General features: G+C 39.6%; 1 protein-coding gene across 1 annotated transcript in view; it reads right to left on the bottom strand.

The window, feature by feature from the left end:
* The window catches only part of pvalb6 (parvalbumin 6), a 43,293-nt gene that overhangs the window by 12,130 nt on the left and 6,931 nt on the right, over positions 1 to 24,232 (bottom strand). The window lies entirely within an intron of this gene.

Genomic DNA, 24,232 nt, shown 5'->3' on the forward strand with positions numbered 1-24,232 from the left:
CCAGCTTGGCTCATGCTAATCAAACATTACTATTAATAATCGTCCATCTCCACCCCCGTCCTTCCAGACAGACGGACCACTCCACTTGGTTTTCTCCTCCTCATTTTCTCACACCGCCTCCCACCCGGGGGACCTTGCTTTGTCCTCTGTTCCGCCTCGCCTCTGATCTCTTCTTCTTGTCTGCTCCGCTCTCTCTTAAACTTTTAATTTTCACTTTTAATTTCCATCAAACGCTTGTTCCTTTAAGGCACTTGGTAACATCAGTGAATAATTACAAGACCTTGCTCCATCATTCTTCTTCTTCTTTTTTTAAGGCCCCCTCAAACTCGAACTGTAAGAATGAAGAGATGCGTGAACTCGAGCTTTGAAGTGCAACCATTGAAGGTTTCTGGAACTAAATCTGATGTGGTGAAAGATGTTTAAGATTGCTTGCAAAGATCCAACCTTGTCTCGTAAAGAAAAGACAAAGTGCGACATTACTTTGCCAGTCTGCCATCTAGTCATAGATTCTCACATTATAATAACCTTATATTATTACAATATAAGGTTATATTATAACCTTATGGTACAAGATAGGAGTAAAATAAAAATAATTCCTACAAAAGTATAAAATATATTCATAATAAGTACATTTATTTTCAGTTAAAGTTGATGGGTTTTTTTTTGTTTTTTTACATCATATGATCGTTGCTATTCAAACGTATATATTAAACATCTACATTTTGGAATAACAATAACTTTCCCCAGAAACGAAACAGTTTTTCCTAAAAAAAAATTGAACATTCCCTATTTTACAAACTCTCTCTAGAAAATTTCAGAGACTAATATTAAATTTGTGGGTTTTTCTTGCAAATTTTTGACTTTCGTCCAGAGAATTTGGAGACCAGCTCAACACCTTAAACTGGTTAATTACTTAAGTTACTTAACTTAATTATTGAGTAACTTGTAACAATTAAGTTACCAGTTTCTTTCTTGTAACTTTATTGTACTGTAGTTACAAGTAAGTTGACTTTTCTGTAGATGATTGAAAAGTGTAATAACTTCTTTCAGCTTATCAACAGGTGGGGGAAGGGCGAACAAAATATACCGAGTGCTACTTCCTTCTTCACAAAATGTAAAATGAATTTTAAAAATGGCATGGCATCAGATTGTAGCTGGATTTTTCTTTTGTTTTTGGCAAAAGACCATGAGTCATTTGTCCTGCTAGCGCTACACTACTGCGTTTTTTTTTTTTTTTTTTGGTTGTATTTACCCAAAATGCCCTGGGTGAAAAGTAGTCCGCTTCCTGCTTTTGGAGCATGTTCCAGTCCGCTTGGCATCCAAATATTAATTAGAACAGGGCTCTAAATTTCTAAGTGGACCGTCCACATCAGTGTTCGATTGCACATGCACACCTCCCCAAACCAACTGGACTGACTAGGCAAACAAACTAGAGTTTGATTAAAGTGGACTAAACACACTAAACAGTGTGAATGCACTATTAGTCCTGCTTACGGTCCTCTGTTAATGCAGTGCAAGGGTCCCACTTTGCCACTTGACTGATGCACACCAGACCGAAACTGAAGTCTGTATAACTTGCAACTTCGTTTGGTCCGAAACGAATCTGCGTATCGGACCAAACGAAACTAGTTTAGGCTCAGTTTGGAGTTGAGCTTTAAGTAATTTTCTTTTCTTGAACACTTTAGACTTTTGATAAATGATCTCTAACAATAACGGCCTTGGAATATTTTGGCAACAAAAGTGCACCTCCAAAACTTGAATGATTGATTGTTCTGGATTAGCAGCTCTTTGACCCAAAAAACATAAAATAAAGTAATCAATGCTTTCCTTGGCTTTTTCCTTAAGTAAGAGTAAAACTCCTTATATAGAGAACAAAATCTATCGAGGATTCCTACTTGCCCAAAATGTGCCAATATTTTCTCTTCCACCTTTCTCCCACTGGAGTCAAGAGGCAAAAGAAGTGGGGAAAAAAAGTTTTGGGGAAGACAAAGGTGGATGATAAAAGAAAGAAGATAAAATAGTGATGATAAAGGCGAGAGCAAGACATACCTGTGAACTCAGCAAAAAAAGAAAGGGAGGAAGAGAAGGATGGAGCCGATCTGGGCACGGATAAGGCGAAGCAGAAACGAGAGAAAACTACACTCAAGAAGTGGTGGCAGTAATCTTTACCTCACGTCCATCCAGTTGCAAAACTCTTGACACCATGATTTAAATAACGATCTCAGTTGTCCCACCGCCAGAAATCACTGGCCTGTCTCCACATTGTTGTCGCTTGGTTTATTAGTCCTAACCCGTCAATATATTTCTTTAGAGATTGGAGAGTTCATGTGGAGATGTGTCTCCGAAGTGACTGGAATACAAATGTGGAACAGAATCCACTTCAAACATGATTCATCTGTAGTCGATTGCTCCTGGGCAGCTCTCCACGCTGATGCAAACCGTCTCCAGATCGGTGGCGAATCTTTGAACGAGAGCATTTGAATCTATCATCGGAGGTGCTTTGCGAGATTTAACGACGTCGCAATGCATTAAAGCAAGTTATATAATTCTAAACTTTAGCGAGGTTAAGGAATGCATACAGTATACGCAAACTTCCGGTCACAGTGTTTCTCCTCTTTGTCTCATTTTGGTCGCATACATTTCTTACTTCTAACTTTCCTTCCAGAACCGGGATTTAAGCAAACATTCGGTTCCACGTCACGTAACTCGGGACAAAGGAAAATTACTCTTTGGCTCAACCGGAAAGATAAAAGTCGAGGTTGGAGCCGAATTCCTTGGAGGAAATAAGAGAGCGATGCTGATAAGACAAGGTGTGGAGACAGATGAGATGGGGTCCTTTGAACTCGAGTGCAGGTAAGCCAACATCCCGCAGATGCACCGCGAAGCTCGTCGACTACCAAGAAGCAGAGATAAAAATAGCAAGATTTCTTTCTTATCTCCAAGTTTTCTGCTTAATACAATAATTTTATTCATAAAAAGTCTACAGTAAAAAAGAAAGTCTTTTATAAAGATGGTTTCACATGTAGGGTTTAAATTGGTAGCATTTGGTGAAAAAAAATGAAGTGACAGATAAGACAAAAAATGATTTAAGCTAAGAACGTAATTATTGCTGCTTGTATCTGTAGTGTTGCATTTCCATCAAATTTATTTTTTAAAGATTCATAGTGCTCAAAAGATTACCGAATTAGTGATTCGTACATCAAACCTTCTGTAAAAACGACAAAATTTTCATTTGACATCTACTGTATGTACTTGCATTAAAGGTTCAACTTAAATGAGATTCTGTTGAAAAGTCAACACAAAAGGACAATGCTTAAAGTCCTCTAAAAGGTTTTTTCCTGACTCATCCTGCTGTCATTCACGGCTTTGTAATGCATTGTGGGAAAAAAAATAATAATTGGCTGAGCATGTTAATACTAATGCTCCCTTGAAAAATCTATTTAAATGAGTTAATGATGCAATTTGACCTTTGGGCATTTTTATGCAGCACAACTTTCATCAGTAACTCCATCTTTGTTTACAAAATAGAAAAAAAAAAAACGCAAGTATATTAATAGGCTCTCAAATCCTTCTGGATGGTTAAAAGATTTATTATTCTCCACTCACTTGGTCTCACTTTTGCTGGATGGAAAGCATGAAATCCATCGCAGGAGGCCAGTAAACCGATTTACCCTCATCATCCAATTAGATCGAAGCTAACAACACATTTAAATCTTAACTCCCTGTCAAATTAACCAATAGAATTGATTCATGGATCGGGCGACCTGCTGCGTTGAAACTGGGCACCTGCCTAATTTGGTGCTGGTACTCCATTTTCTACCAGCTAATGCTGCTGTGTCTGACACAAATCAAAATCCTACAGCAAAGATGTCGGATCAAATTGTTTGTCCAAAGAATTTCACCGATAGTCAAGTTTACCTTAAACTGATTTCTGTCTTTCTCAAACTGTTTTGTAACAATTTTTTGCTCTAGTTTTTTGCAACTGCCCGAATCAAACTCTCAAATCCTCATCTCTATTTTCATTTCTTCCAACACTTTAGAATCAAAGATTAATTTATCCCATAAATAATCAAGTTATTTACTTCACCTGACAGAGGTCACAATATTACAAATGTAAATATTTATCCTGCTGCTTTTACAGCTTGATTAAGACGAATTTAACTCTTTTGGAAAGTATTAAACTTCCACATAAAGCAGTGGTTCCCAAAGTGTGGGGCACGCCCCCTAGAGGGGCGCAGTGCCATTGCAGCGGGGGGAAGCGGTATGGATGAATGAAAAAAAAAAACCAGTTACACAAAAGTGTTTCAGTGTAAAGATGGTTTGTAGTGTTTTGTTGCAACCTGAAGTGTAAAACAAACTTCAGTGGAGTTTGAAAACAAAATATGTGTATAGGTTTATGTCTGGTTGAACGATATGTGTGCCCAGTTGATTTATTTTTTCTTTTTTGGGGGAGATTTTATTGTAATCCATAGGTGTGGGGGGGGGGCAGAAAATCTTTGGGAACCACTGGCATAAGGGAAGAGTAAGGCATTGAGGATTAGCTGCAATCTGCAATTGTCCCACTAGGTGTCACTAAAAAACCTTTTCATTGTGTAGTGTCAGTTTCAGGCGCTATTAAGGAACGCTTTTATTTACTTTTTTTTAGTCTTACGCAGAAAAGGCAGTATTTAATATGCACTGCTGATCAGAAAATGCCTTAAGATAAATGAAGGGAGAGGAATGAGTAAGAGGTAAAAGCGCCTGGTGGCAAAAAAAATAAATTAAGTATAAAGACGGCACGGGTTCAGGTTGACTCACATATCTGTTTGTGAAAGAGAGAACGGAGAGAAGAGTTCAAACCCTCGGTTTCCTTTGTCCTTGATGCCACTCTTGCATTACCCTGAGTCAGCACAATTTTCCTACCGTCCTTCTCACACTTGGAGGGTACAGAGTGGAAAGAGGGAGTTTGTTCAGAACGATGAGAGAAACGTGAATGTAATGGAGAGATAGATCAAGGAAATGAGAGAATGGAAATGTTATAGGAAGAGATAGAAGCAGAGGAAGAATGTCACATTTAAACAACACAGCAAAAGAAATGACTTCCTAGATGATGTGAGATCCTGTCCGTCATTTCCTTTTAGTTTTTGTTTGTGCCTTCTTAATAATTGCTCTTTCAGACAAAAAATAATCATGTTTATGAACATTTCCCTCCTGTTTCATCAAACCTTTGTTCATCTGGTACATTTTCATGCAAAGCAACGCATCTCCCGGCCGTTGCTTTGCACAAACTGGAAATATCAGGCTACTGAGAGTTCAGCGGCACCAGGAGACTGAGTTCTGAAAGAACGATTGACGTGCCTTTGCAGCGCGGAACGGGATGGTGTTCTGATAGGGGAACAAGACGAGGCAGAAGAAAACATGTAGACGGGATCAGGGTGGAGGCTGCATCAGAGGGAGAAGGATATTGATTACTATGTCGGCCCCGTGATCTGAACAGTGCGGAAGACATGAGCTGCCTAAGCAACTGAGTTGTCAAGGTTCCTCCATCAGCTGCATCTGGACGTCTTTTATCTGTTCAGAGCCGTCAGAGTGGAAGAAAAGTTTTTAGAGCTATATTTTTTTTAAACTTATTTTGTTTGTTTGCCTTCTAATCACATCTAAACTATATTTTGATTATTTTAGTCCTCATTTGCTCTGAGATATAATCACAAGCCCCACATGGGCCTACTTAGAAAACTACAAATTAATTAAAAAAATTTTTTTTGTTGGTTCATAATAGAGTTTTTGGGCCGTCTATCATGTCTATTATGTATCCTATCAGCAGTATATAGTGTTTTTCTTTTTTTTTTTGAGAACCAGAAAGATCTTGTGATGGTTTACAGGACCGAGGCAAAATCCTCAAATTGATTTTTGACATTTAAAAATGTCTGGTCTCACAGATATTAATATATATTTAACATCTGTGAGATGTTAAATATAATAAAGCCATCCTTTATTTGTTGAATAAAGGATGGCTGATCGGAGTAAAAAACAGATATGATGGGAGGAAGGTGAGAAGAGAAACGTGCACGTATGTGTAGGTTGCAGAAGAGTGATTTAAAATGTTATCCATCTTTGTTTCTGTAACAAACGAATCTGTTCTGCATTCCCTTTTTTTGTTGTAATTTTATCTTGATATATGACGTGCTATAAAAATGTATTTGCCTCGACTTTTCTAGTGCAAAATTGATCTGCGATGATTTAGTTCACTCCGCCTGGAAAGCGACCATAAAAACCCAAACAGCAGGGAACCAAAAACAGATCCTGAACTCCAGAACAGAGCGTGAACAGACCGAGAAGCATTCCCCCCAGTGAGCGCTGAGAGGAGCGACGGCGTGTTAAATTCAGCTTCAGGAAGGGAGTGATTGTGTGATTCCCACAGTATCCATTGCTAGCCTTGGCTGGAAGAATGGTGTGAACTCAGACAACAGGTGTCTGGGCATATTTGAGAGTGACTCGAGGAGCAATATGAGATCCAGCACCCAGAAATGACTGTGAATGTCATAATGTAGCGTATGCAGACCAAAGCGAGGAGATATAAAAGTTGATTTTTTTATTTTTTTTAATTTTTTTATGATTGACCCATCACTGGAAAATGCTTTAAATGACCAAGAATGACATGAAAACCAAAGATTTAAAGCATAACCCAGAACAAACATTTAACAAGAGGAAGAGCATGAATATGGTTTGTTGTCCAAGAAAACTTTAGATTAAAGGAGAGAAAAAAAACAAAAGGAGGAAAACAACAACAACTTCTTAAGGAAATCTACTATTGATAACAGACCCCAGAGTGTAATTGTGGTCAGTGGCATCTGCATAAATGGTATACAGTTTCTGCTAAGCATCCTTTGAATGTGACAACATGTAACCTAATCTCTGGCAAAGTCACTGTCGGCTAATTTTACCTGCAGTAGTTAATCTGAGTTTTGGGAACGGACTCCAGTTAGACGGTTTAGTTTTACGTTTGCGACCAGGCAAGAAAACAGAAGTTGTTATCTGTAATAGTGTTTAGATTGAAACCAGTCCAACTTAAGCCAAGCTGCTACCACGAAATATCAGTGGTCATTTTCAGCTTCTTCCCAGTAATTGATAGAGGTCGTGAATATTAATATATTTTGCATTTATTCAACAGATTTGTTTGCCAACTTTGGAAGACATTATAGAAGGAGTCATGTTTGCGGTTTGCAACAAGCCACGGAGGGGACACAGGGCTAGCACTACGCCACTGGTGAAACATGATGCTGGCCCATTATTCTATGGAGAGGCTTTCCGTTGGCAGGGAACGGAAACTCATCTCAGAGTTGATGAGAAGATAAATGGAGCTAAATGTGTGCCAATCTTGGTTAAAATCTGCTGGAATCTGCAGAAGGAATGGGGATTAGAGCAGAGGTTCACCTTTCTTAAACTCAGTCGGAGCTAAAATGGGACAATTTAGGTCGATGCATATTCATGTAGTTTGAATGGTCCAGTTGATGCAGTTTGCCATTTTTGAAAACGAAACCAGCAGAAATGTTTGTGGAAGCATGCCACCCGGAGACCTTCAAACTATTCACTCTGGCGGCTGAATCAAAATAACTCACTTTTCTGATTTCTACTCGGAAACAGTTTGAAAATTATGCCTCACTTGCCCTACGCTTTAAACTTTTATCGGTTTAACACTGGAAGGCACTGTGACTGCTCTGCTGACTCTGGCAGAGGTAAACACCTGGACTGGTTCTCCTCATATGTCAAACTGTTTCCCTGCCTGATTTAAATGACAGGGTGGATAACAGGCTTGATGACTAAGAGAGTTTGCACAGCCATTGGAAGTGTGCTGGATGAGCGACACATCTAAAACATGGAGGACAGCGGGTCCAGGATGGTTGGATACTGCCTTTTCTGTTGCATAAAAGTACCAGGATCGCTTTAAAAGGCAAACCCATGTTCATTTCTTGCTTTTTGTTCAACTACATGTATATTGGTAGCATAATTTTGCTAAATTCTGGACATTATAAAAACATCAGTGCTAAAATAAAGGCATTAATATACTAAAAAACACTGCGTCACCCTTTTAGCTCTCATTTTGTCCATTTCTGTCTTCATTTGCAAAACCAGTGCGTCTCCCAAAGAGTCACTTATATTGCATGTGAATAATAAATCTTTCAGTGCTCACCCACACCGCAATGGAAATGTTTATGCATTCAGAAGCTCATCCAGTTCTTTCTTTTAGAAGAAAAATTGTGTGTTTTATTAAAAAGTTAATAAATACTGTATTAAAGTTGGGATTTACCTGGAATGCTGCCTGGAGTCTCTGAAACGTGAACATTTCTTAATGGTCTAAATTTCAAAGTTCTGTAGTGTCCACAAGCTTTTGGGGGGATTTTGTACCAAGATAAATTGATGTATAGATGGTTAGGAAGCAGAACCTGTGTGGACGAATCCTAATCGGACGGCTCTGGAGTTGGGAGTCTGGGCTCCACCTAAAGCTGACCTTTAGGAAACAAATGCAGCACAATGCTGTTTTCTAATGATGCTCTCTAGATAACAGCCTCAAGGATTTCTAGCTGCACTGACACACAAAGGATATTAAACTATGGGCTATAGACTCATCTTTACACCAATATGACTAACTGGACTACCAACACCCGTCTGCCACTAAACACTGACTGGTAGATGGAGGTTTATGGTTGCCATGTGAGTTCCCAAGAGAAATGTAGACATTGAATGTTTAGACACACTTCCAAACTTTCAGCTCATTATTTTCTGATGAACCACCAACACAAGCAGATTCTGCTGAGCAGCCAAGAGTCCAAGGCCTGGTGTCCACTGATACATTTTGAGCCTGATCTCTTCAGGAGAGTCATCGCTCTTGATGAAACTACCCTGGGCTGAAGACCAGTAATCTGTTCTGTTATACTGTTCTTCAGTTTGTTGATTCACGTGTGTATTATCAAGGAAGAAATTTACTAAGTTAGCTTAATTTTTGGAAAAAAGCTTGGCTCTCTATTTCCTCCTATTCTCCCGGGTCTAGAGCGAATGGCGTCACGGCTGGAAAGAAACGGCGAGGCGTGCTGACGTCACAGAGATACAGAGTTTAATCTAATAGAAAAAAACACCGTATGAATTACAAGAAAATTGCAAAGTTACAAAGATGTACATTCTTTAACTGAGACAAAAGAATTAAAAGGAAAAAGAACAAAGACAGAGAAGACAAATCAACAGAACGAACACAAAGACAGACAAGGGGAAGACAGACAAACACGAAACAAAGACAAAAAGGCAAAAAAAATAGTGGCCCCGCTCTCTGTATTTTTAGTGCTACACGAAATTTTATACCAAAGAGGTGTTTCCCTATTTAATTTATGCAATGAAGGCGTTCTGTTGTTCGACCAATTAGAGACCTGTTCGGCCTTCAGAGAAACTTGGAACTCCCCTCATTACGGCAAAGATGTCTGGTTTTTGTCTAAATAAAAGGGCGGACCACTTAGCGCTAATCCTTGTCTGATACGGGCGGATCCCTGGCGCCAAAAGTCCTGAGATGAGATTTCGCAGATACCTCTGAAGTCTTCTTCCCCAAACTCCCTTTCCTCTGCCCCATCGGAATGCTAATTTTATGACTCTGTGTGACAGCGGGGGCCCCTGCTTTGTCTGAATGCCTGCTATTCAGCTCCTTCCCGCATGCTGAACAGAAAACTTGTTTTCAAATAAGAGTGCTTAATATACCTTTACACATGTTGTAAGATTAACTGTATTAAGCACTAAAACTAATCATTTTTCCTTAACAGTATTAAAGGCATTAACAAATTAGACACACTGTAGCCCTTCTGGTGTGTCTCGCTGAGGGGTGCGAAAGTCCGGTCCTCGAGAACTGCTAGTGTTTCAGAACCATCCATGATCCAGTACTGCCGAATCAAATTAATGCCTCGTCAGCAGGCCTCTGGATCTGAGGGATGTGCTGCTGTGGGGATTCAGCCATTTGATTCAGGAATGCTGGAGAACGGATGCATTCAATTTTGAAGGCTAGTTGCTCCTAAGGACTCCTGGTTTTGACATTTAGACAGTTTTCTGTGCTGCTTGGATGTCAAGCGGTGATACAGGTGCTTATCTCCTCCCAATTGCATTGTGATCTCCTGCATCTAATGATTCACTCTACTTCATCAGTTTTTCTTTCTTTGAATAGTTGCAATGTCCTACAGAAATCACCACAGCAAGATTGTTCTGTACCGTTTCAGTAGATTGGGACAAGTCGATGTATTGTAGTACTAAGAAGATTTCTTAGTGTCCTATTTTCTGTTATTTTACTACCCCCTGGTAGCAGGATTTAAGTTAGGTATTGTTTTCGTTAAAATTAAGTCTGTCTAGCGTTTTCAGCTTGCAACGTGGCAGAGCGGCAGTTTGCTTCAAGCCTCAAGTATCTTTGTCCATAAGTAGTGTTATTGTGCTCAAATGTTGTTTGACATAAGTTTGTCTGCTATTTAAGTTTTTGTGTCATCTTTAACCTTGTTAAACGTGTCCAGCCTTCGAGGCACTGCGTGTTAAATTTCTGTCTTCCATATGGCAATGTCTGTACTTGAGACGTGTAAACTCTTCATGTATGGGTTTTTTTTACGCTTATTTTTCAGTTTTATAAAAATTACAGCTCAGACGGCTAAACTTTTGGAGTTTTTTTTGTTCGCCATCTGTCTAATGCAGTCCAGCACACCTGTGTAAGGGCAGAATAGTCGATAAAGATATTTCCGGATTGCTGAACGATGCCAAGTGATTCAATAACACCTCTCTGCACTGAAGCAGTATGTCCAAATACGACATTTATTAATATTACTACACATTAAATACAAACACATTTCTCAGTCAAAGCAAACAGCTTGGCATTCTCAGTAATCACGGCTGTTTGGGTCATGGACAAGATAGCATCTGCTAAAAGCTTATGGTAATTACGACGAAGAAGAAAACAGGAAACCAGCAATGCACTGCCCGGTCAAGGATGTGGCAGAAGTGAAAGTATTCTCTCTTTCCCTGAGGTGTGAATTATATTCTTGTAAACAATCAAAGAAATAAATGTGTTTAAAGTGTTTTAATTAACTTAAGCAAAACTATTACAGAGAATAGAGGGAATTCCTGTGCTTCTTGAATTCTCTTTTTTGTAATTTATTGAATATGTCAAACCTACCACTCTGTTAATGTATATGTTGTTCAGATGCAGGGAATCCATTTTCACCCTCTTGTATTTCTAATTTTAGTTGGACTTATCTACAAAACACAAGGATTAGCTAAACCAACCCGTTGTTCTAGGATCAGAGATCAGGTTTTCAAGGTACATTGATTACATCATAACCTGATATATTTAATACTACATATTCTGCTGTAATAACATATTTTTTATTATTTGTAGACTAAACAAATAATGTAATGATCCCTTCAATGTCAATAGCACCAAAAAGTTAAACCCCCTCCACAATAAAAAGAAGTTTTGTAGTGTAGATCAATCGTTTTAACTCTACAAACTGCCAACATTAGCGGATATTTACGCATTCATGTGTTGCACAGCAAAGTGCCTGGCACTAACAAAGATACCATAATTAAATCAAGTTAATGCACTGGCATCTCATGTGCTTTGATCCACTCCCTGCTAATGACCCATGGCGGCATGAGACTCGTTAGACTTATGAAGCGCACACCTACAGGCTCAGTGCAATCTGATTAGATAATCGAGGACTGTTCAGGCTGCCCACAGAGTCAACAAGTGACCGAAAGGAGGGTTAAACAAAGTCAAAGGAAGGATGTTGCTGCATGCAGTAACACTAATCTCATTCTCTCTAGTCTACAATACACATTTATTTAATATCATTTAAAAAAGAGTTAAAATATAATATTTCAGAATAATTTTTATGTTGCCTTCCGTCATTATTTAGTCATTTTGAGAGGATTGTAAAGTGTAAATCTACATTTATGTTACTTTTTATGCCATTAAACAAGTAGAAATTGTTGTTGATTTAACTTTTGCATATAACCAAAGGTGGCAAGTAAAACTGTAATTCTGGTCTTGGAAGCTAAATAGCATTGAAATTTGTGGGGGTAAAAAAGGCGTTTTATCACAATCATCGATGCAAAAATATGAAAAATGTTTTAATGCCTGAGACTCACCCAATATAATAATATTATTCTAGTTTTTAAAATACATAATCAGTTAATGTAACTCGAATTGAGCAGTCACAGAAAAGTTGAAAAACTTAGAAATGTTCACAGTGGGAGTTTTAAAGGTATGCTCTATTTCACTTCTCTGATTTATTCAAATTACTTCCATAACGCATAAAAATTGCGGCTAGTTTCCTCCAGCTTGACTTACTGCTTCAAACCAATATTCCCTCTATCAAGAGGCTTGTGCTTTCAATGCAACGTTATGCCCAGATGACATTTCTTAAAACCTCGTGAGACAACGTGCTATAGTCTAATGAAACCAGGCTGGACCTGTGGATCTTGGCTTTAAAAAGCAATTTAGACACCGAAACATAAGCACACATATCTAGAAAATGCTAAACCAACAGTGAATTATGTATATGTTTTTAGATGGAATATGTTTTTTTTTGTCAATGTGGATGGAAATATAAACAGCTTTGACCAAAAACCTTTGCTGCAATGCTTATTCTTCAAACTGCATCATCTGTGGACATAATAAATCATTTAGTATGAAAGCAATAAGTAGAAGTAGTATAGACACAAAAAACACGAATCTGTATTGTTTATGAAATTCCTGTAGTTGCCAAATACCTAATACCAAACAGATAGGAATTTCATAATTAACAACCACCATTCATTCTTGCATTTCTTTGGCGTAGAGTGCTTATATAGCATCCCCATCGCTTCCATTCTTTAATCCACAAAACGTGATTAAAATATCCTCTGAATCTGATTAAATTTAACCCAGTGTGATGTTTGTACTGTAATGATCCAGTCTGGATGAATATACAGTAATCCCAGGTTTTGTTTTTTCTTCAAAGATGGTTAATCATGATGATGTATAATCATCATGTACAGTGACTGTACATGGTCACTGAACCATGTTTTTGTACATGGTACATTCACATAGCTCCAGCAGATCAATACTCTGAACTTTTGTTGTGACTCGGTGAAGGGACATTTAAGGGAGCCCGTGTTCAGCAGCATGTTTACAAAACCTAACGCTTCATCAGCCGGTGAATCCATGTGCGTTATATTCTGTGCATGTGCGGAAATTCTCTATTTCTTGTGGCTGGAGAGAATACAAAGCACGGATAAAAGGATAAACAAAGAAGAAGGCAAAGCAAATAGCCAGTTGTTCTAGTTTGGCAAAATGTGTCAGACCACACATACACTCCTTCATTTCTTTGACTCTTTTCTAACTCACCGACACACAAGGATCGGGGTGGAAATTGTGATTTTGGCTCTAGGTTTGCCAACAAGGCCTCCTGACGCAGAATGAAAGGCGACAGACGAGGCAGGTGAGGAGAGGAGGAAGGAGATGAGGAGACAAGGAAACAGACAGGGGCAATAATCAGGAGAGGCATGCGATCAAGTAGAGGAGGACGCAGGGAGGAGGTCTTTGAATGAAAGAGAGAGGGAACGGCTGAAAGATCCAGATTAAAGAAAAAACATCAGCGGACACTAATGGAAGTACTCAGCAGTGACAGTTTAAAGAAATTAAGAATGGTCCTCTTGAATTATCTTTCGTCCTTTGTCTCTCAGGTTCAGACATTGATGTGTCTTTAATAGCTTTGTAAGTCACCCTGTCCACCAGTACAGCACAGCCACTGATCCACTGAAGCATGGATGCCACTAGACCGTGATGTTAGCAGCAGGTCTCTTAAGTCATAATTCACTCTGTATAATCATAATTTGTCAAACTCAGAGCCTCGTGTTTGGCAAGCTGCCAACAAATTGGCTTTGAAAATAAAACTTTTGCTCACTGACAAATACCTCTGTCGCACAATTATACATGTGGGGGAACCAGGCGACTCAGTGGTAGAAAGAGGCTTCAGTCCTCAATGCAGCACACCTGACCATAGGCCATTTGCTGTATGTCTTGACTTTCTTCCTGTTGAACTAAAAAAAATGTTCTGTATCTGAACATTTAAAAGAAAACCAATGCCTCTAAGGTGTGACAAGACTGGCCAGGCCCTGTTTTTCATCACACCTTCACACATAACAAGATTAGAAACACTGAGACAGCAGCTTTCTTTACCAGAAATATTCATTATTATCCATTTCTTGTGTCAGTAGTCATGATGTGCCTGATCAGTGAATATCTTTCTTCTCATTATCCTGTCCTTTCAGTCTTCTCTATGGTTCTTTTCTTCGTGGTTTATCTTTTTTGTCTTTTGCTTCAACTCCTCAGTTACCTTGTCAGTTCTTCACATCTTCCCTCTTTTCTTCTCGTGTTATGCCGACATGTCAAACAAACATCTCTGAATCGTCTTCGTTTCCGTCTTTGCCAAATCTCATTCCCTCTCTCAGATGGAAGCTGGCAGCTGGCAGTCACGTCCGGGGCTGTGATGATGATTTTCTCACTTTTTCTCATTTCATCATAATGCCATCCTCCGGTCAACCGAGACGGGATAAAATCGCCAGCTATGCCTCAACAGGCAGGTGTCTCCTTGCATATCAAGCAGTTCCCAACGGGACTTTGCCGGGTTATATGCAGAGGCGGGGGGAGGATTTTACTCAAGAGGCGACGGATTTACCGGAGAGCTATGCAAACTCTGCGAACATAATTTCAAACGTGTGCGGTATCACTTGATGCTGGAGTGGTTTCTGACCACTTACGATGAAATCTCTCTGTTTGTAATAAAAAAAAAAAAGCTCTGGATCAATTTTCATTCCATAAAAGCTAATCACCGGCTGGAGTTTGGATACACCAGGCCTGTGATCACAAGTCCGGGGCAATGCTTGTGTCAGCCTGTTACGAGCATGTTTTAATTTTTACAAGGCTAAAATAATTCATAGTGCTGAATTAGAAAACAACCTGAAATAGTGTGAGTACTCATTATTAAGCACTTAAGCTTCTAAGTTTATTTACGTCATTTGGAAATGATTTTTTTTATCATGAGTCAGCCTTTTCTTTGACACGGTATATCTGAATTTCCCTTTCCATATGTAGAAAAGTTCCCAAATATAATCTATTGAACTTATTTAGCTTAGGCAGATAGCTGGACAGACAAATTTAATTTAACAACAATAACTTTTTGAATTGTAAGAGATGCTAGCAAGTGTGGAGAATTTATCCGTTCTCCATGCTAAGTTCTTGATGCATGAGATTGAAAAGAGTCAGTGAGTTGAATTCATGAATTATATTTATTAATACCAAAATACAGCTGGTCCATTTCACATGCTACTTTTAAGAGCTAGCAGAACAAAATGGCAACCAAGAAGAGTTTGTGATCTCCTTTGTTAGCCTCCAATCTAAGCTACGCCGTAAAGAGGGCGTTCCCTAGTGTGTCATTTCCTCTAACCCTAGCTCTCATTTGCATTTCCTAACATGTTATTTTCTTTAGCTTCAGTTTAGCAACTAGCTAAAAGAAATAGAAGGAAAACACAGAATTATTTATTCTCAACACAAGCAAACTACCAAGAAGAAGTAGTTCTTAGTTCATGCTGAGGCATTGTTGTTAGCTGTAGCTTCGTGCAAGAGGTGTATAGAAATAAAAACAGCGCTGAACATGAGTGCGTACATCCACAATGGCATTAGATTGTGCTGTTCAAACTTCTTTTTTTTCTTTTCACAGGTCTGGCCAAAACCCACGAGTCAGAGAAGAGAGGAGTTAATCAGAGGGATTACATAAGTAACTTCATAAAGCTGAGATCAAAGTTTCTTTGATCATAAACCTCCGTTTAACCTGAAGAACAGCAGATCGTTGGAGAAGCACGAAAGTGGCAGCATTGCCACAGACAGGTGGGAACACTCAGGTGAATCAGGAAGAAGTGTTCGCTTGATGTTCACAAGCAACTTGGCTTGAATTGAGACTGACCTCTCTAAAGTTGTGTTGCCGTGGCTGACTTGAATGATATAAATGGCTCTGCCTTCGGAAATGAAAATATTAAGTGTAAGTATGTCTGGATCCCAGATCAGCGGAAGATAATAGACGGAGGGATTGCAAAGGTTGAAAAACACTTGGAGTGTTGTGGAAAACAAAGTTGGCAGATTGATAAAATAATGTAAAGTTTAGCAAGGAAAACAGATGAAAACAGGCCCGGACCGTAAGGAAACTGGAAGAACACTGGCAGTCCAACAACAGGTACTGGGAGCTTAAGTTTCTTCGGGAAAACTGATTCAGATTGTTTTAAAAAGTCATCATCCATTGTATGTTGTGTAAATGAGAGACATTTTGGAAAATGTATTAAATTGCAGTAAAACTTTATATCTGTGCAAAATTCAAAAGTGATTACAAAATTCAAAATTGATCCAGAGCTTTTACTCTCTTTACAGAAAGTAAAGAGAGTGCAATAAAAAAATTTAAATGCCAGATATAAATAGAGACTTTTAAATGAAAGTGAAACGTGTCCAAAAAGTACAACAAAAACAATAGTCAAGTGTGATGTTGAAATTTCTTTAACATTTCTGCTAAACTAAACAAAAAGTGAAATGGCATTCAATACCAACCCAATGAGGATTGTTCTCAGTCTTTGTTACATTTCTTTGTTTTAAATTGTCCTCATTTTTGCTCTTTGACTCTTTCTGCTGATTTGCCTTTGTGGCTCGACTCGATCCGCTTCAAGATGAAGGAGCAGTGTGTCCCGGCAACCTAAATGGATGCTCTCGACTCTCCGCGCATCCCTCCATCTGTCTCCTCCCTCTCATTTAGCCATCCTTCTCTCCGTCTCCTTCACTCGCGCTCTCTGCTTCCCATCGCCCCCCATTAATTTTATGCTTTCATTTTCTCTCTGCGGCACACATCTAACAAGCCAGGGATCATCAGACCGTCTTGGCAAATTTTGCTATCACCCCTTCTCTTCTTATGTCCTGTCTTTTTCTATTTTTCTCTCTCCGACTCTCTAGATCATTTGGCCCCAGCAGTCAGCCTCTTAAACTCCAGGTGTGCTGCACTGAATGATGACCGCAGGAGAACCAGGATGTGGCTTACACACAGACCTGCAAACACACACACACACACACACACACACGCTGAGCAGTCAACGGCCCCATCATTGCACCAACGGTTCTGTGCCAAGACTTTCTTTCTCTTTCTCTATAAAGACCATCTTTCATGCATAAAGCCTGAGTTATAATATCAAATTTAGACAAAAGCCTCTCTTTGAAGGATCATAACAATTGTTTGGGGAGAAAATCCATTCAGTGCATAAAAACCAAACTAAATTTAACTTGAGTGTGTGCTCTACAAACAGGTCTCTCAGTGTTTATGAGGGTTTTCAGTCTGTGTGTGTGTGAGACAAATGTGCATTCAGTACCATTTCCCTCCTCCTCCTCTGGGTTCTCTGCCAAGTGATTACTCTCCCCACTTCGTGTCTCCTTTATTCTAATTCCAATGGATAAATTCATCCGGCTGATTAAAAGGACAGCATCATCAATACTGCGCTATCACAGTTTTGCCTCTCAGTTCAGTGAGGCGTAAAAACTGCTGTTATGTTTTGTGGGGAAAATGCAGAAAAGTCATGGCGTCCATAAAGGCGTTTATGAGAGGAATTCATTATTTACGGATGAAAGCAATAGAAAGTTCCATCCAGTGAGGAGGATTTCAAAATAAATAACCTTTTTTTTTCGTGTGTGTGTGTGTGTGTGTCAGCGCCCGACTTTAGGAGAAAGTTTCTAATAATTTTTAATTTTTATCATTGTTGTTCCAGGAGTTTAGACTTAAATGTATATTCATACATATTTGGTCCAAACAGACCAGAGTCCCCGGTTGTTCCGGACCGTTTGGGTCTCTGTTGTTGTGCACAATGATGAAAATGAGCCTCTTAGTGTTGCTAATGCTAATGCTAATACTGCTAATACTGGGATAATTGGGCTGAAACATACCTGATCCGCCGTTTTCTGATTTGCGACGCTGCTGCCAGCGTGTTGGGGATCAGAACACTCATCATCAGCTTTCAGTGGCTTCTGCCAATGCTTTTCAAAAGTTACAAACATAACATCGCAAAACCGTCATCGGAGGAGCTACTCTTGACATTCAGTTGTAATTCAGAAGTGCAGCTAGGAGGTCTTCCAAAGCTATGCTCTCTCCCACCGCCGTCATTTCTGTGGAGTGAGACGATGATCGTCAGCCATCCTTTGTTTACAAGTTACAGCGCGCTCAAAAAAAAGCACAATGTGAAAGAAAACAGTACCAAACAAAAAAGCCAGCTGTAGTTGTCATGCCAGCCCCCAAACGACGCAGTGATGCTAGTGTGTCACTGAATGTGCATGTACTGATGACCCTTTGCCAACAACAAGACAAGACAGGATGCTCCATATCGACACGGTTAGGTAGACCAACAATGTCATAGCAAAGGATGTTGGTTCATACTTCATACAATCTGCAGTTTGCGAACAGCACTGGTCTTTGAGGGGTTTTTGCGGTTATGATTTGAATCCACAGAAAAAATTGCCATATTTTCACCCTAAACACATGATTAATGCTCCATTTAGAGGTGGATTTTTCTTTTTGACCAATCATTCGCAGAACTTCATGATGTAACATTTGCGAGTACTTTCTCCTTGCAGAAAGACAAAGTTTGCATGTTCTCCTTGTGGTTCTCTCCGGGTGCTCCGACTTCCTCCCACCATCCAGACACATGAATGTTAGGTTACTCTAAATATGTGTGTGTGTGTGGGCGTGTACGCACATGTATTTCTCTGTCTTTGTATTGGCTTACGATGTGTTGTGGAGCTTCTTCTTGCCCATTGACCGATAGACGTAATTTACAACCCTCGACCCTCCAAGCAGAAAACTTTTCTGGTCAACTGAAGGACGACTTTGCCAACATGTAGCAGAAAGTAATTTTTAAAATCTGTGCTCATACATGAGTAGTAGACTTGTGCATTTCGGCTTTGAGCACAGATGACACCGATTCAGAGTGACGGTCATACTGTTGTGTTCGCCCATGACTTGCGGATGCAGTCTCTGTAGAATCCGTCCTTTTAATAAACTTTGACCACCCTCATTTTGTCTGCACATCAGCACCGGGAACAACCTGTAGAGCAATTAGAACCTAAAAGAAGCCGGTCTATTTCTTCAGGAACGTACACAATCTCTGGATAAAGGAAACTACTCTAGTCAATTCCTCACCGATGCATTCCCTTTGGCCGTGAAATGTCCGTTTTACGTGTGATTGGTGTCACCATGCTGCAGGCTGCATGTCAAACAGAGTGATGCCCTCCATCCCGTGTCACTTTATTGTGATGCCTCTTCCTTTTTTGCTGTCTTGTTCACTTGTTTTATTCCTCAGCTTTTCAGCAAGAAAAGCCTGCAGGCCACCCAAACACACACACAGACGCACGCACACACAACAAAATCAAGCATACACTCTTTTTCACAGAGCAGGTAAAAAGCACACAAGGTCAATATGTAATATTGCAATGAAGCATGAGATCTGCTTGCAAAATGTAGGCCGCAAAGCTGACAGCCAAGGATTAACGGCAACAGAGCGGGTTGAAATTTACAAATTTCAGGATTTATCTGTTTGATCCCTGTGTTTTAGACCAAATTAAATTAAATGCTTTTCTATCACACTCCTTTGATTCGCCTTTGAGCAGTTTTGAAGTGAAAGCCGGCAGAGGAGCACGGAGTACGACCTTTGTCTAAAAATTCAGTCTGAAACGTTTATGTCTGCTTTTGAATAACATCTAAAAACAGTTTATAGTCGCTTTGGTGAGGTTCGTGTGCATCGGAGCCCGTGTCTCCCCAGCTGAAAATACTGCAGTCTTCGTCATGCCTGACTGGCTCACAGCAGTGTGATGTAAGGGTCTTTTTTTTTTTTTTTGTGGCTGCTGTAAAGGGAAGGAGGGCCGGTTTTACTTTGATTCGGTTGGAGGGGGGGAAAGAAAATTAATCGAATAGGACAGATGTTGATTATGTCACAGAGTATGCATGTGTAATAGCTTACTGGTGTAGCGCTCGGGGCAACGGGACACAAATACGGTTTGGGCCCAGAGTAAATGGGGTCAGGGAGAGTCATGGATGTGTCTTTAACAGACACACATCCTGTGGCCAACCGGATGGCCACATGGTCTGACATACAAAATAAGCGCAATCACATATTTTGACCGCTGCGTGCCTTCTCTATGTTCCTTATAATGTTAGAGAATAAAGGAACAAAGAGCATCTGGAACAAAGTGGTTAGATTATCTATGCTCTAATCCAGCGCACAGAGAGCTCCTCGGGGGTAAATGGCAATCAGACCCATTTTTGATGATTTTAATGAGGGTTGATGGATTTGGAGACGTGACTCACTGTACGCAGCAGAATAAAACAGCCTCGCCTTGTTAATGCCTGCGACTTAATTAATTGTCAGTTTCTTAATCAGTTCTGTCCACAGAAAAACACAGATATTGTCTTTGCTGCAAGAGTGGTGCCAAGTGCTGAGCCCATGCGTCTAATAATAATAAAAGTCAATGTGCCACATGTGGAAAGCAAGGCCTCAGCAACATCATTATCATTATTTTTAATGTACTTTCTGCCTCTGTGTCTAAAAAGCAAATGTAGTTCTGGGGAAAAATCCAAAAATTTCAATTAGTGCTGGCATATCATTCCAGGCCACCAGGTGGCAGTGCAGCCATAACCGTACGTCCATACAACAAGACGAAGCAAGGCAAAGTTTTAGGTTTTAGAGTATCCGATGAGATGAGGTTTTAATGCCATTTTTGGCTAAATTTATAATCCCAATTTTCTCTGATTTTGCAAATCACCAGCTTTGTTTTAAAGAATCTGATATCAGTGTAGAATAATTTGCCCTTGGATTTGACTTGGCGTTTGAAATGTTAGCTTACGAAGTTTCCATGCTTGTCTAATTATAAGGCGATGCTAACGCCAAAAAAGATTAAACATTTTCCTTTTGTATGTTACATGGGACAAATATTTCTTCAAATAAAGACTCTCTCATCACAATAGAATTATCCAGTCCAGGTTTGAACTCCTTAATAATTTATATTTTGAAAAAGCAATAATTAAAATGCTGTTCAGGCATATCTAAAGTTTCTGACAGTGGGCTACAAAGACTTCGCATCATCACCTTCCTAAAACCGTCTAAAAATAAAGAGGGAGATGAAAACGTATTTTTTTCTGGAGGAAATTAAAGCTGTGTTACTCAAACAGTTTTAGAACAAAATAACTTGACTGGATACCAATTTGCAAAGCTTTGGGACAGTAAGACAGTTTCATTAGGTGAATAAGTCAGTATCGTCGTTAGAGAGAACAATAAACCTTGTAGAAGTCTAGTCTGTTTTCCACAGAGGTTACTTTTTGTCTTTCTTCTTTCCATCTTTTCCTCCCTTTTCATGGACCCCTCCTTTATCTCAATTTTTCATCATTCACTGCCACTGTCTCAATTTCTTCATTGTTTCCCCCTCTTTTGTCTGTTGAGCAGCTTTTCTTCGCTGGGGATCCACGTACTCGGCTTCAGCGGGACACATTCGCTACCATCCCCTACTCTCCTCTGTACTGCAGCATCATAGGCAACAGAAATAAAGAAAGCAAGCCACAATTTGTATTCCAGTCCACGTCTGCGAGGCAAGTGCAAAAAAGGAGAAAGGGTAGGTGGACAGAAAAGAGGCACGGGGATGTTAAAGTAACAGCTGGAAGACTGGTTAAACTCTGTGGACAAAAGGGCAAGTGCTATAGGGCTCTGAACACGCTGTTAACAAACTTTCTTATTCAAAAATGTGACCTTCAGCAACATGATGGCTTCTTGATGCTATTAAGAGGATGTGTGCAGCAACTTGAAGTTAGGAATTAATCTTGCATCGCCGAATTTCTCAGTCATTACCTGAGTGGCTCCACATTGACGCAAGTCTTATCTGCACTGCGCTCGAGGTTTGTTCGTGTTTTACAGGATTGCCTAAATGTAGACTTGCAGTCTGTTTCCACACACAGTTTGCAGAATGAGAGAGTATACGGGCTCTACCCGTGGCACCGGGAGTGCTCATCATTTTGTATTGTGCATGAGTGAGCAGCGCTCATCACAACCACAGATATGCACAGAGATTGCCAATTTGTGCCATTTGTGCCTCTACCTCTGCCATGGAAGCCTGGTCAGCTGCTTGCTCTCTTGTCACTCATGGCAGCCCCTGCAGTGCTGTGTGTGGGAAACAATTGAGCAGAGCTCCACTGACCTTGCAGCAGAGAGCTTAAACAGTTAAAAACTCACAAAACAAAACAGAGTTTTCATGGAACAACAAAAGGTAGTCAATATTTAAGCTCGCTTTGGGTGAATCATAAATCATCAGTGTAGCCGGCTGCGTCCCGCATAACGAGAGCAAGTTTTCTTTCAAAAAGCTAACGTTGAAGAACGGGAGTGAGGCTCAACTGGATCGACATTGAGCGTCTACTGAAAGTAGTACACTCTTTCTGGGCATGTGCTGAAATGTGCTGATCCAGGACAAATTCAGCCATATGTAGTTTAAATAGAACCATTGTCGCGTCTGAACAGAACAGTTTCAGAAAAGATTGATGGATGAATCTAGGAGTGTTGGCCTTTGACATGGAGCTGCTGGTTTGAGTTTGACAGAAAACCAAAGGATAGATTTTTTGACCCAGAAGATATACTGTGGTCTTGTATAGAGTCTTCAGACATTTCTCACTGTAAATGATGGAGCATATTGACAATTAAGTGTGTATTAAATAATACGTACATTTGAGGCATTTCACAGCTGATTAAAGTTAAGTGATAAATTTTGTGTCTGCACACTTCAGTCCAACTCATTCATTTTGGCAATGCCAATAATTGACAAGCATAAAAAGAGTGTATTTTCACGACAAACCAGGAAACCCTATGTTGTGTTGGTCTCAGAGGTCATCTGCCCTTACTACATCCAACTGCTTGCCCTTACTCACGTTGACTTTAATCTGCACTGTCACTACCTCAAATGGAGTTGCATGATTACCCCAAAAAGGAAAATAAGCTCACCATTGGAGCCGGTGCCTTTCAGGGACTAAACATGGCCTGGAATATGACAAGTCTTAGCAGGATTGATGGATATTGTTCTCAATGAATGAGTCTTTGCAAGGCCGCAGGAAAGGCCTTGTCATTCGTGTCATGGATAAAACTGCTGGCTGAGCTGAATGATGGCTCACTTAAAGTGTAATATGTATATATATATATATATATATATATATATATATATATATCCATCCATCCATCCATTTTCTGTGCACCCTTGTCCCTAATGGGGTCGGGAGGGTTGCTGGTGCCTATCTCCAGCTACGTTCCAGGCGGGAGGCGGGGTACACCCTGGACAGGTCGCCAGTCTGTCGCAGTATATATATATATATATATATATATATATATATATATATATATATATATATATATAGTACAGACCAAAGGTTTGGACACACCTTTTAATTCAATGAGTTTCCCTTATTTTCATGACTATTGACATTGTAGATTCACACTGAAGGCATCAAAACTATGAATAACACATGTGGAAATATGCACTAAACAAAAAAGTGTAAAACAACTGAAAATACCCCTAATATTCTAGTTTCTTCAAAGTAGCAACCTTTTGCTGTGATTACTGCTTTGCACACACTCTGCATTTTCTTGATGAGCTTCAAGAGGTCGTCACCTGAAATGGTTTTCACTTCATAGGTCAACCTGCCCTGTCAGGTTAATAAGTGGGATTTCTTGCCTTATAAATAGTCATGAAAATAAAGAAAACCCATTGAATTAGAAAGGTGTGTTCAAACTTTTGGTCTGTACTGTATAAATATATATATATATATATACTGTATATATCAGTTCAAAACATTGTGGTCCTGTGACATTATGTACACACTGTAAAGAATGACATGTTTCTGAAGGCAATAATGGAACACCTTCAGAGTAACAAGCAGGAAAGGGTGAGATTGGTGTCGAAACTGATCAAGTCAAGACAAGATAACTTGTCCCTTATTTTGTTGTCTATCTTATTCATAAAAGGTTCTGTGATGTATTCAAGTCTCCTTGACATGTTGACAAGTTACTAAATAATGGAACATATAAAGTTTATATATATATATATGTGTATGTATGGTTAATGGACTGCGACATATTACTAGTTTCAGCATGT

The sequence above is a fragment of the Xiphophorus couchianus genome, chromosome 16 (assembly GCF_001444195.1).
Source record: "Xiphophorus couchianus chromosome 16, X_couchianus-1.0, whole genome shotgun sequence".
In the NCBI taxonomy this organism is placed as follows: domain Eukaryota; kingdom Metazoa; phylum Chordata; class Actinopteri; order Cyprinodontiformes; family Poeciliidae; genus Xiphophorus; species Xiphophorus couchianus.